The sequence below is a fragment of the Aquarana catesbeiana genome, linkage group LG04 (assembly GCF_042186555.1).
Source record: "Aquarana catesbeiana isolate 2022-GZ linkage group LG04, ASM4218655v1, whole genome shotgun sequence".
In the NCBI taxonomy this organism is placed as follows: Eukaryota; Metazoa; Chordata; class Amphibia; order Anura; family Ranidae; genus Aquarana; species Aquarana catesbeiana.
This window is the reverse complement of record NC_133327.1, coordinates 546,393,148-546,407,101: the sequence shown is the minus strand read 5'-3', so window position 1 is coordinate 546,407,101 and position 13,954 is coordinate 546,393,148.

Here is a 13,954-nt window from a genome sequence, read left to right as displayed (position 1 = left end):
ATTTTGACCCATTTATTTAATTCAATATATTTTTCACTACTATTTTTCCATATATGATGTCAAAACCATTTTTTTCTCCTCTTCCTGCACACATGATCCTGTTATAGAATTATGTGTGTGCAATATATACAAATTTATTTATGTATATAACCCTTTAAGTATATAGGGACTGCATGGATTTTCCTTTTTCCTTTTTATCAGTGAATCTTTTACAATAGCAGTCTTGTTATTTCTTGCTATATGTGTTTGGTTTTGATAGTCTCGATAGGGACTATATATATACCACCATTTTGCCCCGAACATCTATTATAGAGGTAATGCTTTGTATTTGCCCACACTGTTTCCCTTAAACAAGATGGAGCTTCAATTTCGTCTTTAGCAATGAGATGCTGTTAGTGTGTCTATTTAAGCGGTGCGTCGGGACGTTGCTCGCATCCCGTGACCACGTCCTGTTGTGACGAAACAACGTAGGGAGGAGGAGATACGTTCCAACGACACCACGATTCGAATACCCGGAAGACACGGGTTACCTTGGAGCCGGCCGGCTTTTCTTATACGCTTTTTATGTCATTGATTCTGTAAGTGCAATCTTTACATTTTTTTATTCAATAAAACGCTGGATTTTATGCTATGTGGAGCACTTTATTTCTTCCATGGGGACACATCCTATCCATGCTGATGTGAGTGGTGGAGAGAGTTCCTGGATTTGGATGTTAAGTGCCTGTTGTACAGATCCCTGGCTGGGGTTGTAGCCATCCGCCCTTTCAGGTCTCCTATAACTAAGAGACCAATTTTCTCTGGTAAGAGGCAGCAGTTTTTTGAGAGGTGGAGGTCTGTCTACGCACCCTATTTCACTACAGCAAGTTTTTGTCCCAGTATTCACTCAGCACTTGGGGACACTTATCATTGTGTTTTGCATGCGTGTTACATAGCATGGATGGACTATAACCATTATCGTTTTTGTATAGCCATGGACATTTTTTGGGTTTAATTTTAATTTTTTTTTTTTTTAATTTTGTTTATCTCTACACTGTTTATTTAATTTATGCTTTGGTATAGCTTCTACAGTTATAGACTTGTCACATTATTATATTTTTCTTTGGTATTTTGAGATATTCACTTGTTGTTTATACAGTCACGCATTATTGAGTATTCCTCACGGACATAGGAAGCAATATCTGTGTCCCACCAACCAAATAAATTTTTGTTTATTTTTCTGGTGCATTTATACACTGACTAGCATTTAAAAATTTGCTCAGTGACCACTACCATATCCTCATATTTTTATGAGGCTTTTTAGGCACTTGTTTGTTGCCACTCTCAGTTTTTAGCGCGACTTTTTGATTCTTATTAGATTTATGGTTTACTACTTTTTAGTCGCAGCTCATGTAAATTAGTGTAAGCGCAGTATTTATTTTTTACTTTTCTAGACTCTGTACCTTTTTATTGCTGCTAACATTTATATTGCTGTTAACATCTATACAGTTGGTCCTTACCGTGTTGGCTTTAATCATCTAACTCTGAATATGGATATCTTTGAGTTTAGACCAGGGTGGTTAATACCGAAGGTGTTTTTGAACCCTACAAGAATGGAGATAGTGATATTGGGAGACTGTTTATACGATTAAAAAATTTGGTTGTTTCAGAGATCCATACACAATGGGATATTGCTTTTTTGGAAACATACGTCAAGAAACATATGGTACCCCGGAGCCTCAGGTGGGATGTAGGCCCCCAGAAAGGAGAGAATGATCTAGAAGGCTGGTACAAGCATTTTAATGAAGCAGGTATCAGTCTCCTGAGGTTCCTACTTGAAAGAAAGGCCAGTAAACTGGCTAGACTCGATGAGGAAATCAGGCAGATCAAGGATAAACTCACCCCCTTCCAAACGGGAGAAGAGTACTTGGACAGATCCAAGGGCCTGCTTAAACTTTTAGAAAAGGAGGATAGAGAACAAAAAATAAAAAAAAGGAAAACATTTAATAGAGATATAGCAGACTATGAGTCTCACATAGTATTTGAATGGCAAAAGAAACTACTTGCTGAACAAAATGGTGAGGCCACTCAATCGATGGACACTGTTCCATACGCTGGCAATCAGGTTATGACTGCTACCCAGGGAGGCCCACATAATACCAGCAATCATGTTGCGGCACCCCCTCAGGGGGTACCTACATACCCGGGCAGGGCTCAACCACCACCCCCCCAGAGAATGAGTGCTAAACGCTCCCCTGCTCCATACCCTTACCCCGGCCAAGCCGGGTTGGGTGTACAACACTCTCAGGAGGGACCTTTGCCTCAACAGCCATATAGGCACGGTTCCCCTCACCGCGGATTTCAGCGTGGCCGCAGAAGAGGTGCAATACGGGGCCCACCCTCAGCACGGGGGCACGGTATTGTATCTAGAAACAACAATGTTTACAATTACAATAATTACACCAACAATGGTCACCTACAAGGAGGCCATTTGGACCAGCGTGTGTCCATTCCACCTCACCTTCGAGGCCCTGGGTATGTCCGCCCTAATAATTATGGCGAGCAGCCTGTGGTACATTACGAGGGAGATTACAACACTGGTTACAATGTACCAGTTCAGAATAGTTTTTTACCTCTGGGGGACATGCGGTACCCAGAAGGAGGCCCTTACCAACTATCCTCCGAAATCAGGGAGGATAATGTTAACTCTGTTAGGCAATATGCCTCCCGCCATACCGAAGATATTGAAACCAACCATTCATACAACCCTGGACATCAGAACTGGGATTTTCCCAGGGCCAACCAGGGCACAAAAAGACTGGTAGAACTAAGAGAGGAACTAGAGGGGGGAGGCGCATTAAGTCCAAAAAGACCAAGGACATAGACGGCAATGGGATTTTCAACCTTAGTTCACAGACTCTGACTGACTCTGAGATCAGAGTTCTAGACAAAGGTTTAAAATTTGCCCCACCCTGGAACATCAATAAGTTCCAAACGTATATGGACATCCATAAATACGTCAGAAAACTTAATATTCAAAGGTATATGGCTTCAAATTCTGCCAATTCCTCCAGAATTTTGAACGATGGCTTCTCCCATTCGGGTCTGTCCAACGTATCTTTGTTTAACCCCCCTGGCCACCTTTCTCCCTCGCTTAAAGTCTTTAGAGATTTGGCCTTAAGAGAGTTGGATGATATGAATGTGAAACTTGTTAAAAGTAAGAAGGATATCCAGTTAGGCATTGAGTCTTTGTGTAATAATAAACAACTCGTTATCCGCCCTGCGGACAAATGGGGTGGGATTGTCATTCTGAACAAGAGTGATTATATGCACGAAATGTATCGTATTTTAGGTGATGATACTACTTACACCCGGTTACCATCTAATCCTAATGCCACTTATAAAATGGAATTGGAACTCCTGGTTACCAGGGGCCACAATTCCGGCATTTTGAATAAAAAGGAAAAGACTTTTTTGGTCCCAAGGGCTCCCAGGGTACCGGTAATTTACTATTTACCAAAGATACACAAGAGCCTTGTTTGCCTCCCGGGACGTCCCATAGTCAGTGGGATAGATTCCATTACGTCCCGGGTGGGCAAATACATAGATTTTTTTTTGCAACCATTGGTACGTACCATGAGGTCCTATGTTAAAGACACTCGAGATGTCATCAATCTTCTCTCGAATCATGTACCGAGGGAAGGGATGTTATTGGTGACGGCTGATGTCACCTCCTTATACACGGTCATCCCCCACCAATTAGGTTTGGAGGCCGTATCGGACCATCTTCACCGACTGTCTAATCTCCCTGAGGAACAAACTCAATTTATTATGTTGCTGCTGGAATTTGCGGCGACGCATAACTTTTTTTGGTTTGACGGAAATTATTATCGTCAGGATAGGGGGGTTGCAATGGGGGCCAAATACGCCCCCAGCCTGGCGAATCTCTTCATGGCCAGGTGGGAGGAGGATGTTGTCTATGCCCAGCCGAGGCCCCAGGTGGCCTTGTGGGTTCATTACATAGACGACATCCTCCTCCTGTGGGATGGCACAGTCTCTGATTTATCTGAGTACATGTGCTTCCTTAACAACAATGACAGGGGCATTCAGCTTAATTATGAAACTAGTCCGGAACAGATCAATTTTTTAGATCTTACTATCTCTATTCATAACAATCAATTTGTCACTTCTACGTATTTTAAACCGACCGATAGGAACTCTTTTATTCCCCATGATAGCTGCCACCATGCCTCATGGCTCAAATCTGTTCCTAAGAGCCAGTTTCTCCGACTAAAGCGGAATTGCACAGATGTTGTCACCTTTCAGAATCAGACACAAATCTTGACTCAGAGGTTTGTTGCCAAGGGCTACTCCCCAGATTTTGTGGCCAGTACGTTGGATCAGGTTGAAAAAGTGGACCGCAAAGATTTACTTGTGGAGCGAGCTAAAGATCCGATTGATGCTTCGTTTCGTTGCCCTTTTGTCACCGATTTTACCTGCCAACACTTTAAAGTTAAACGTATTATTAATAAGTATTGGCATATCCTCAAAAACGATAGGGTGCTGGCATCTATTTTGCCAGTCAAACCGCAAGTGGTGTTCAGGGGGGCACCATCGCTTAAAGACAAAGTGGCACCCAACATTTTTGACCCCCCGATTTCAAGGCCTAGTTTCTTTTCTGAGCTGACAGGATACTTCCAATGTAGGAGGTGTCAGGTTTGTTCGCTAAATGGTTGTAGGAGTAGAAGAACGGTGAATTTTACCTCCACTTGCACATGCAAACCCTTTACCATTGAGCCCTTCATTACATGCTCTACCACGGGGGTGGTCTACTTGCTGCAGTGCCCGTGTGGCCTGCAGTATGTGGGCCGCACTAAGAGACCCCTGCAGGTGAGATTAAACAAGCACATTAATAATATCAGGAGAGGATTTACTAAACACTCTATGTCAAAACATTACCTGATAGCTCACAGCCGAGACCCCACAGGTACCATTTTTTGGGGGATAGACAAATTTAAGCCCCACTGGAGGGGTAGTGTCTTGGTGCGTAGCATCTCCAGATTAGAGATGGCCTGGGTCCATAAATTGAAGACCTATACCCCCTTTGGTCTTAACATCGATGTCGATGTTAACTCCTTTATAGACAATTCTTAGAGAGTGGGGGTTAATTTTGTTACCATCAGACTTCCTTTTATCCTTTTTTTTTACTTTTTAGACTTATATAGTATATATGAAATTAATATATGTTTTTATGGTATATACTAATGTTATATGAATTGTTGTACTTTGAGTGCCCTCTCATTTCAGGGAAACGGTACTTTATTTTTATTTTCTTCTTTCTTCCCAAATTATTATTTTTTTTTTTTATATTATATTTTTTTATAAATATCCTATATATTTATTTATTTTTCACTGTGTTTTTGTTAAAGAACAGGGGTTCGCCGGATGTGGGTTGGCGACCCCTGGTATTGTGGTTACCCTATAGGGAATCCAAAGGGAAGGGGGTTATTCATATTTTGACCCATTTATTTAATTCAATATATTTTTCACTACTATTTTTCCATATATGATGTCAAAACCATTTTTTTCTCCTCTTCCTGCACACATGATCCTGTTATAGAATTATGTGTGTGCAATATATACAAATTTATTTATGTATATAAAGTATATGGGGACTGCATGGATTTTCCTTTTTCCTTTTTATCAGTGAATCTTTTACAATAGCAGTCTTGTTATTTCTTGCTATATGTGTTTGGTTTTGATAGTCTCGATAGGGACTATATATATACCACCATTTTGCCCCGAACATCTATTATAGAGGTAATGCTTTGTATTTGCCCACACTGTTTCCCTTAAACAAGATGGCGCTTCAATTCCGTCTTTAGCAATGAGATGCTGTTAGTGTGTCTATTTAAGCGGTGCGTCGGGACGTTGCTCGCATCCCGTGACCACGTCCTGTTGTGATGAAACGACGTAGGGAGGAGGAGCTACGTCCCGACAACACCGCGATTCGAATACCCGGAAGACACGGGTTACCTTGGAGCCGGCCAGCTTTTCTTATACGCTTTTTATGTCATTGATTCTGTAAGTGCAATCTTTACATTTTTTTATTCAATAAAATGCTGGATTTTATGCTATGTGGAGCACTTTATTTCTTCCATGGGGACACATCCTATCCATGCTGATGTGAGTGGTGGAGAGAGTTCCTGGATTCGGATGTTAAGTGCCTGTTGTACAGATCCCTGGCTGGGGTTGTAGCCATCCGCCCTTTCAGGTCTCCTATAACTAAGAGACCAATTTTCTCTGGTAAGAGGCAGCAGTTTTTTGAGAGGTGGAGGTCTGTCTACGCACCCTATTTCACTAAAGCAAGTTTTTGTCCCAGTATTCACTCAGCACTTGGGGACACTTATCATTGTGTTTTGCATGCGTGTTACATAGCATGGATGGACTATAACCATTATCGTTTTTGTATAGCCATGGACATTTTTTGGGTTTAATTTTAATTTTTTTTTTTTTTAATTTTGTTTATCTCTACACTGTTTATTTAATTTATGCTTTGGTATAGCTTCTACAGTTATAGACTTGTCACATTATTATATTTTTCTTTGGTATTTTGAGATATTCACTTGTTGTTTATACAGTCACGCATTATTGAGTATTCCTCACGGACATAGGAAGCAATATCTGTGTCCCACCAACCAAATACATTTTTGTTTATTTTTATGGTGCATTTATACACTGACTAGCATTTAAAAATTTGCTCAGTGACCACTACCATACATATCCTCATATTTTTATGAGGCTTTTTAGGCACTTGTTTGTTGCCACTCTCAGTTTTTAGCGCGACTTTTTGATTCTTATTGGACAAAACCATAAATGAGGTTGCTTGCTTGGATAGGACCAATATGATAAAGGGCACAGATAGAATCACTAAGAATAATAACATTCATGAGTTTTCTTTAGTGACCACCTACTCTCGACAACATTACGATATAAAGAAAATTCTTAGAAAACATTGGGCCGTGTTAAAAAACGATAAAGTGTTGGGCCCATCCTTACCTGAACGCCCACAATTTATCTATAGGGGAGTACCCCCCTAAGGCTACAGGTTGCCCCTAATGTTCTTGATGCCCCCAATAGGGTCCCCTTTTTTCAGAACTCAAAAGGTTTTTTCCCATGTTGCAAATGTAAAGTGTGTCGCATAAATGGCAATAAAAATAGGAAAATTTGTCAATTTAAATCTAACTCCACCACAAAGGTCTATGATATAGATACTTTCATCACCTGCACCTCAAAAAATGTTGTGTACTTATTGACTTGTCCATGTGGTCTACAGTATGTAGGCCGCACTATGAGAGCCATGAATGTGCGAATAAAGGAACATATAAAAAACATAAAGAAAGGTTTTCCTAAGCACACGGTCTTGCGTCACTATTTAGAATGTCATAACAGAAATCCAGTAGGGACTCTGATTACCACCATCGATCATTTCACACCCCATTGGAGAGGTAGTTACACCAAGAGAGAAATCACGAGGTTGGAAACGCGATGGATACACACCCTCAAATGCTATACGCCATATGGGTTAAACGTAGAGTGGGATGTTAATAGCTTCATTAATAACAGTTAGCATCGATATACTCCTTTATTCATTTTATTTATTTTTTGTTTTTTCTCCTTTATTTATTTTTTGCAAATCTTGGGTCTAGGTTAGTTTTTTTAAAAAACAATATCTTTTAAATGATGTTTACAATCATCTGTATTGAATTTAACACATGTATTGATGTATATTGCATGCATGTATTTTTATTGAATTGTGTGCGATTAATCGCATTCACAATGTCTATTGCTTAGTTGCATGTGAGGTGCTGGTTTGTTATACATAGGTTAGTGTTTTTTCCCATGCAGGCACTGATTTGTTATACAAAGTCTAGCATTTTTTTCTATGCCTTTGATCTATACTGCATGACAGGTGTTAATTTCATAGCTTATCTGTGCGGGTGTTAATTCTTTTCCATTTTTTAATTTTTTTATTTTGTATATTGAGTTATATGATATCAGGTTTTTGTCTGATCAATTAAAAATACATTTTTAGCCTTTTTCATGTCCCTGAGCCGGACCGCACAGCCGGCGTTCTTCCTCGTCGCCTGTTCATGCTTATCTGGCATTTTTCAATTTTTCTGTTCACTGAGAGATAGGTTAACCAATGAGGTGGCACTGAGTCATCTGTTGCCACCCTCTTTTTGTTCCTATCCTCTCTTTTTTCTGATTGGCCGTGGGCTGTCGCGTCATCAGTTGCTAACCAGGTTTATCCTGTCAGCACCAGGGCGCGCTGCACAAGACACACATCTTACCCAGCTGTTAGTGATGAGTTTGATTATATCCCCTCTGATCTATCCACTAACCATACCATATATATGGCATGCGGTTGTAGCTGTAGCCATGCCTCTGAAGACATCTGTTATGATGAAACATGTCAGGCAGGCTGACATCCGTATGCTGATTGCTGCAGCCGTTTGTTCCTATCATTGATGCATGCTGTTTTAAGCTTCAACTGTAAGTTACTACAATAAAAGTTTTTTTTATCTATCATTACGGGCTTCACTATGGGTCCTTTATTTTCTTTTCTCGGATATATGATGACTACATGCCTGAATGTCTAATTCTGAAGTGAACATTGGGAGATGTTTATATGTGAAGGAAATCCCATGGATGTTGTGGTCTGATGAGGGGTTCCAGTGGGCTGGATTTGCTGGATGCTATTGAGAATTTATCATCTATGCCTAATCCTTAACACCTTCTGGTAAGCAGACTACATTACCATGTGGTGACGAGTGATTCTTTCTACATCTGCACAATATATTTGGTGATTGGATTCCTCCCACTCTTCAATTTCATTTTGAACTTTTCAGCGCCGCAATAATTTTTATGCATGTGACTTTTTGTTTGTTATCTACAAACTTTGCTGGCCGCTTGCTTTTTATAGTTCAGCGCAAATTTTTACTTGTTTTTTGCCATTATTCTTCTACATATGTTTGGTGAAAAAAAAAAAATCGCAATAGGTGTATATTGGTTTGCGCAAAAGTTATCGCGTCTACAAACTATAGTATAGATTTGGGGACACTTTTTTAAAAATAGTTTTTACTGGTAATGGCGGCGATCTGCAATTTTTTAGCGGGACTGCAACATTGTGGCGGATAAATTTGACCCCAAATGACACATTTTACCATTTATAAAAATGCACTGATCAATGTAGAAATGACACTGGCAGGGAAGGGGAACTGGGGACTGGGAACAGAAGATCTCTGACATGTCATCTGGCAGAATGGGGAATTGCCTGGTTTACATATGCAGTTCCCCATTCTGCCTCTGTACACCGCAATTGTGGGTCGCCAGCGGACATCGAGTCCACCGGAACCGCAGGCGCCCGTGCGCCTGCTATCTCCTGTGCAAAGACCGATGTGCACCTACGGCGGTTTGCGCAGGAGAACCGACCTGCCGCAGTATGACAGTGGCTGGTCAGCAAGTGGTTAAAGTGTGAACTTTTGAAGATAGATTGAGTAAATATAACTCAATTAGAATATGGAAATGCATATACCTTAAAAGTTTTGTCTAGATTACTCAATATTGTACATTTTTTTTGTAAATGTAAAAGGTGTGTTTTAAGAACTAATGAAAATTAAGTAAGTTACTTAAAATATCAAAGTAAATTGATTAACATTTATTTTTATGTTGAAAATTATACATTTTTTAATGTTAAAATTACAAGCCAACAGAATCATTTTTATCAGTGTGTGTACTTCGTCCTCTGCCTTTCATTTGCCACTTCTACTAAGTGGGGGACAGTTACATATGCTACCTGAAGGCTGAAGAATCCTCTAGTTCCTTGATAGTCCAGCATCTTAGGCAGGCCATCGATGGCGCAAGTTTCTTTCCTGCAACCACGGTGCTACATATAGTTTGCATAATGGCCCAAGGTATCTACACTCATTAGGAGGTGTTCTCCATTCCTTTATCTTTACCCCATTCCTCTCCCAGGAATACACATCAATGTCATTTGATTTATACATTTCTTACATCATACATCTCCAAAACAACCTCCATTCTTTTTCTTTCCTGTATCTTCCCACCTAAAAGTATTCCATTTCTGATACTTTGCATTGTTCCACAAAAGACTCTTGTTATTGTTGTATTCTTTTATCTCAATTCAAGAACCTTTAACCTCTGTTGTTGTGACACATGGTGCTATGTCATTTTTCAGCTCTCAGTCAACTCTCTAGCTGCTTGTACGGTAAAGTATATTTTCAAAGATCACAACAAAAACACTTACGTTGGATTTCCATCAGTTTCTTACAGCTTAGAAGCATCTGCTGTGTGTTTACATTAGATGCCTTGTAGGCTGCCAAAATCTGATGTTATAAAAAAGCTGAGATTTTTAAACCACTGTTGAGAATTTAGAAAATTCATTTAAATATCCACAATGCCTACAGCTACAGAGGTGAATTTGTGCTTGTTTCGTAGTGCTTTTACTGCTTGCTCAGAATATGTGAGTAGTGTGAATAGTCTGGTGCTTTAAAATAGCCTTTGATGTTCTGTAAATAAGACACACATTCATTAATAATTAGATTAGGTTCACTGAGCAAAAAGATTGTCTCCTTCCAAAAATTCTGACTTGTGTATGGCACTGCAGTAACAGGATATGACTATCCCTAAAAAGCTAAGAGGCACAGTATGTTTAAAAAGGAAAGAAGTTTTTTTTTTAAATATAACAACAACATCTACTATTCAAAATCATATTATTCAGGCATTAACCTATGTCACATAAACCTATGTCAACGAGAAGTCCCCTGTTGGCTCAAAATCAGTATGACTTAGCAAACATGAAAAGAAATGCTATATTCACAGTTTCAAAAGCTGAAAAGTCCAAGCGTGAAAAACAGTTTACAGTATTCAGAGTCTGACAAAATCAGCAATCCAAAAGATATGATAAGCACACAAGGTTGATGACTACTTCAAAAATGTGTTAGCCTTATGCCTATTCATTTGTCTGCTTTAATCAAAACTGAGCATGAATAACAAATATATGGAGGACAGGAAGAACTAGATGAAGATAACCCGTTCACAAATTGCATGAGTCTGATTGCATCAGCCTGTACATAGTGTAATGAACATAGTAGGATGAATTTACCTTAGGCAATAATTAAAAAGAATAACGTTCAAGGGTTTGCCAAACATTTATTCCTGTGTTACCACTGTTTCTACTATAATATTTTAAATCAGCATATTCTTTAGTTAATTTATATATAACATGGCAATAGTTTTAATAAAATGATAGTTAATGAAGTGTTATGATTATCTGAATATAACACCCTACTAATGTTATATTTCCATTGTTTTGTTATGCTTTGCAGTGTTACAGTATTTTCCCTGATCTGAAATAGAGAAACAAATGTGTGCATTCTCATGTATTCCGTACTGGACTCCTTTATAATTGTTTTGTTTTTTTGTACCATGGCAACAGAACACTATATCTGCTTTGTAGATTTTGAAATCTATCCAAAATGATTAAAGATACAGTTCTACTAAATTAGAAAAACAACCATGTTCCGTCTAACACAAACAAGGTAAAAGGCTTTATTTGTTGTAGATATGGATGCCATTTTTTCTATTATGTTGTGGGAAAGAGGGATTTTGATTTGTTTTATTATGTATTTTGACTAAAGATGAATAGATACATTTGTCCACTTTGAGGGTCAAGTCTTGATGGACTAAAACTTCATGATAAAGGTTTTACAATGTTTTTGCCTTGGGGTGCCTTGGGGATTTTCCTAATCCTTCCCTGTGCTTTTCCCAGTCTATGTGGCAGCCATGCAAAACTGACATAAGAAATTTAAAATTAAAAGATACCATAGAAAATAATACAAGACCACATGTGTCTTGGTGGCTACCTGCACGGGAGAAATACGTATCCCTATACCATACCTTCTCTTCAATAGAGCCCTGGATGGCAATTAAAAAAACAAGCAGGAATTCTATTTCTTCTGGACCCTATAAAATATCTGGCTTTACATCTTAAAATCATCATCTCTGCCAATTTATTGTTAAGGGTAACAAAAAAATTTAACCAGTATTAAGAAAAGAAAAAAATAAGAATTTGATAGGGGCAAAAGGGATCATTACCTTTTTATCCCTCACATGTTCAAATTCCATGCCCCTTAATGTTTTCCATAATTTTCTCAACACACATTTTTTTTCAAATCTGCTGTTGACCAATATATATCAACCACAACGTTTGTTAAAGAAAAATTCCACAGCCACATATCAGGCAATAGTAAGAGAAAAAACAAAACAAAACAAAAAAACCCTGTAAGTCAAAGGCATAATGAGCTAGTATGCACCGCACACTAGCTCATTATGACATACTTACCTTAGAACGAGGTCCCCACATTGCAGGCCGATCCACGCCAAGGGAGCTGACATTTTGCCCTCGGCGTGTCTTCCGGCTTCATGGCTCTGGCGCGGTGAGTTGCTGGAGCCACGATGACGTCACTCCGGCACATGGGAGACTTCTTTCTGGCAAAGTCCAGCAGCGTCTGCCGGACCTTCAGCTGGGCATTCACAGCACATGCGCCGCTGAAATCAGTGGCTGCATGCAAAGTGAATATCTCCTAAACCGTACAGGTTTGGAGATATTCATTTTACCTACAGGTAAGCCTTATTATAGGCTTACCTGTAGGTAAAAATTAAAAAATGGGTATACAACCACTTTAACTGCCTTCAGAAAATCTAAGGACTTGTAAAGTGCTTACAGACTCCAGCTGAATCACTGTTAGTTGATCTGACAGGCTCTCAGTCAGATCCAGCAATGGCCCTTTACAGGCAGAGACTCGCAGCCACAGTTGTGCAGCAAAATGTCAGTGAAACAGCTTGCACATCTCTTCCAGTGGCTACTGATCCCAGCATCACCTCTTCAGGCACTGCCAACCCACCTGGCTGCAGCTGCGCCTTTCACTAGCCCTCCAGGCTAACTTATCCACATCAGTCCTCCAGACTGACTCTTACCAGCCCACCCGGCTGACTCTCTCACCAGCCCACCCAGTTGACTCTGAGGAAATCTCTCAGGCAATGATGAAGACTTAAGCACACCGCTGTCTTCAGGGAGACTGGCTACATATGACAGTCTCCCCACTTGTTAGTTCCCAGCAGTGCTGATCTACTTACGCTGTCTTCTCTCTTGCTTCCATGCTTCCAGGAAGTGCTTTCTCCATGTGTTGTGGCAGGATCCTTCCAACACCCGAGCCCCGGCCCAAGGTCTCCTCCCAGACTAGGGGGCAGCCCTGGGGGCCACTAACAGCCTCTTCACCTGCTGGCATGGCTCATGACTATGTAGGAGGTAGGCACTGCCCCCGGCCAGCCCACTACTGGGGACTGGCTGAGGCCTCATAAATATTCCAGGCAGCTCCTCCTCACCTCCTGCCGACTAGCCCTGGAACATAGTCCAATGTCCCAGAAACAGGGGGAGGCACCAGAAGAAACAAATAAGTGAAACCTTGTGAGCTGCCACACTAAACCTAAAATAACCTAAATATAACTATAATCAGCTGCCCGCACTTCCCACATTTCCCCAAACTGTGATAATACAATATATATGACACACTGTGCAGCGCTAATATGCATCAAATAAATACTAATACAAATATATAAAAACTATAAAAAGATTATATATAGCATAAGTATATAAAACGTGACATCCTATACAGAGTATATAAATAAAGTGCTTGTGCTCCGTGAGTCACACTAATGCCGCGTACACACGGTCGGACTTTTCGTCTACAAAAGTCCAACGGACGCCGACGGACTAAAGCTGGCTGGTAATCCGATCGTGTGTGGGCTTCTCCGGACTTTCAGCAGACTTTTTCAGCCTCAAATCCGACGGACTTTAGATTTGAAACATGCTTCAAATCTTTACGTCGTAACT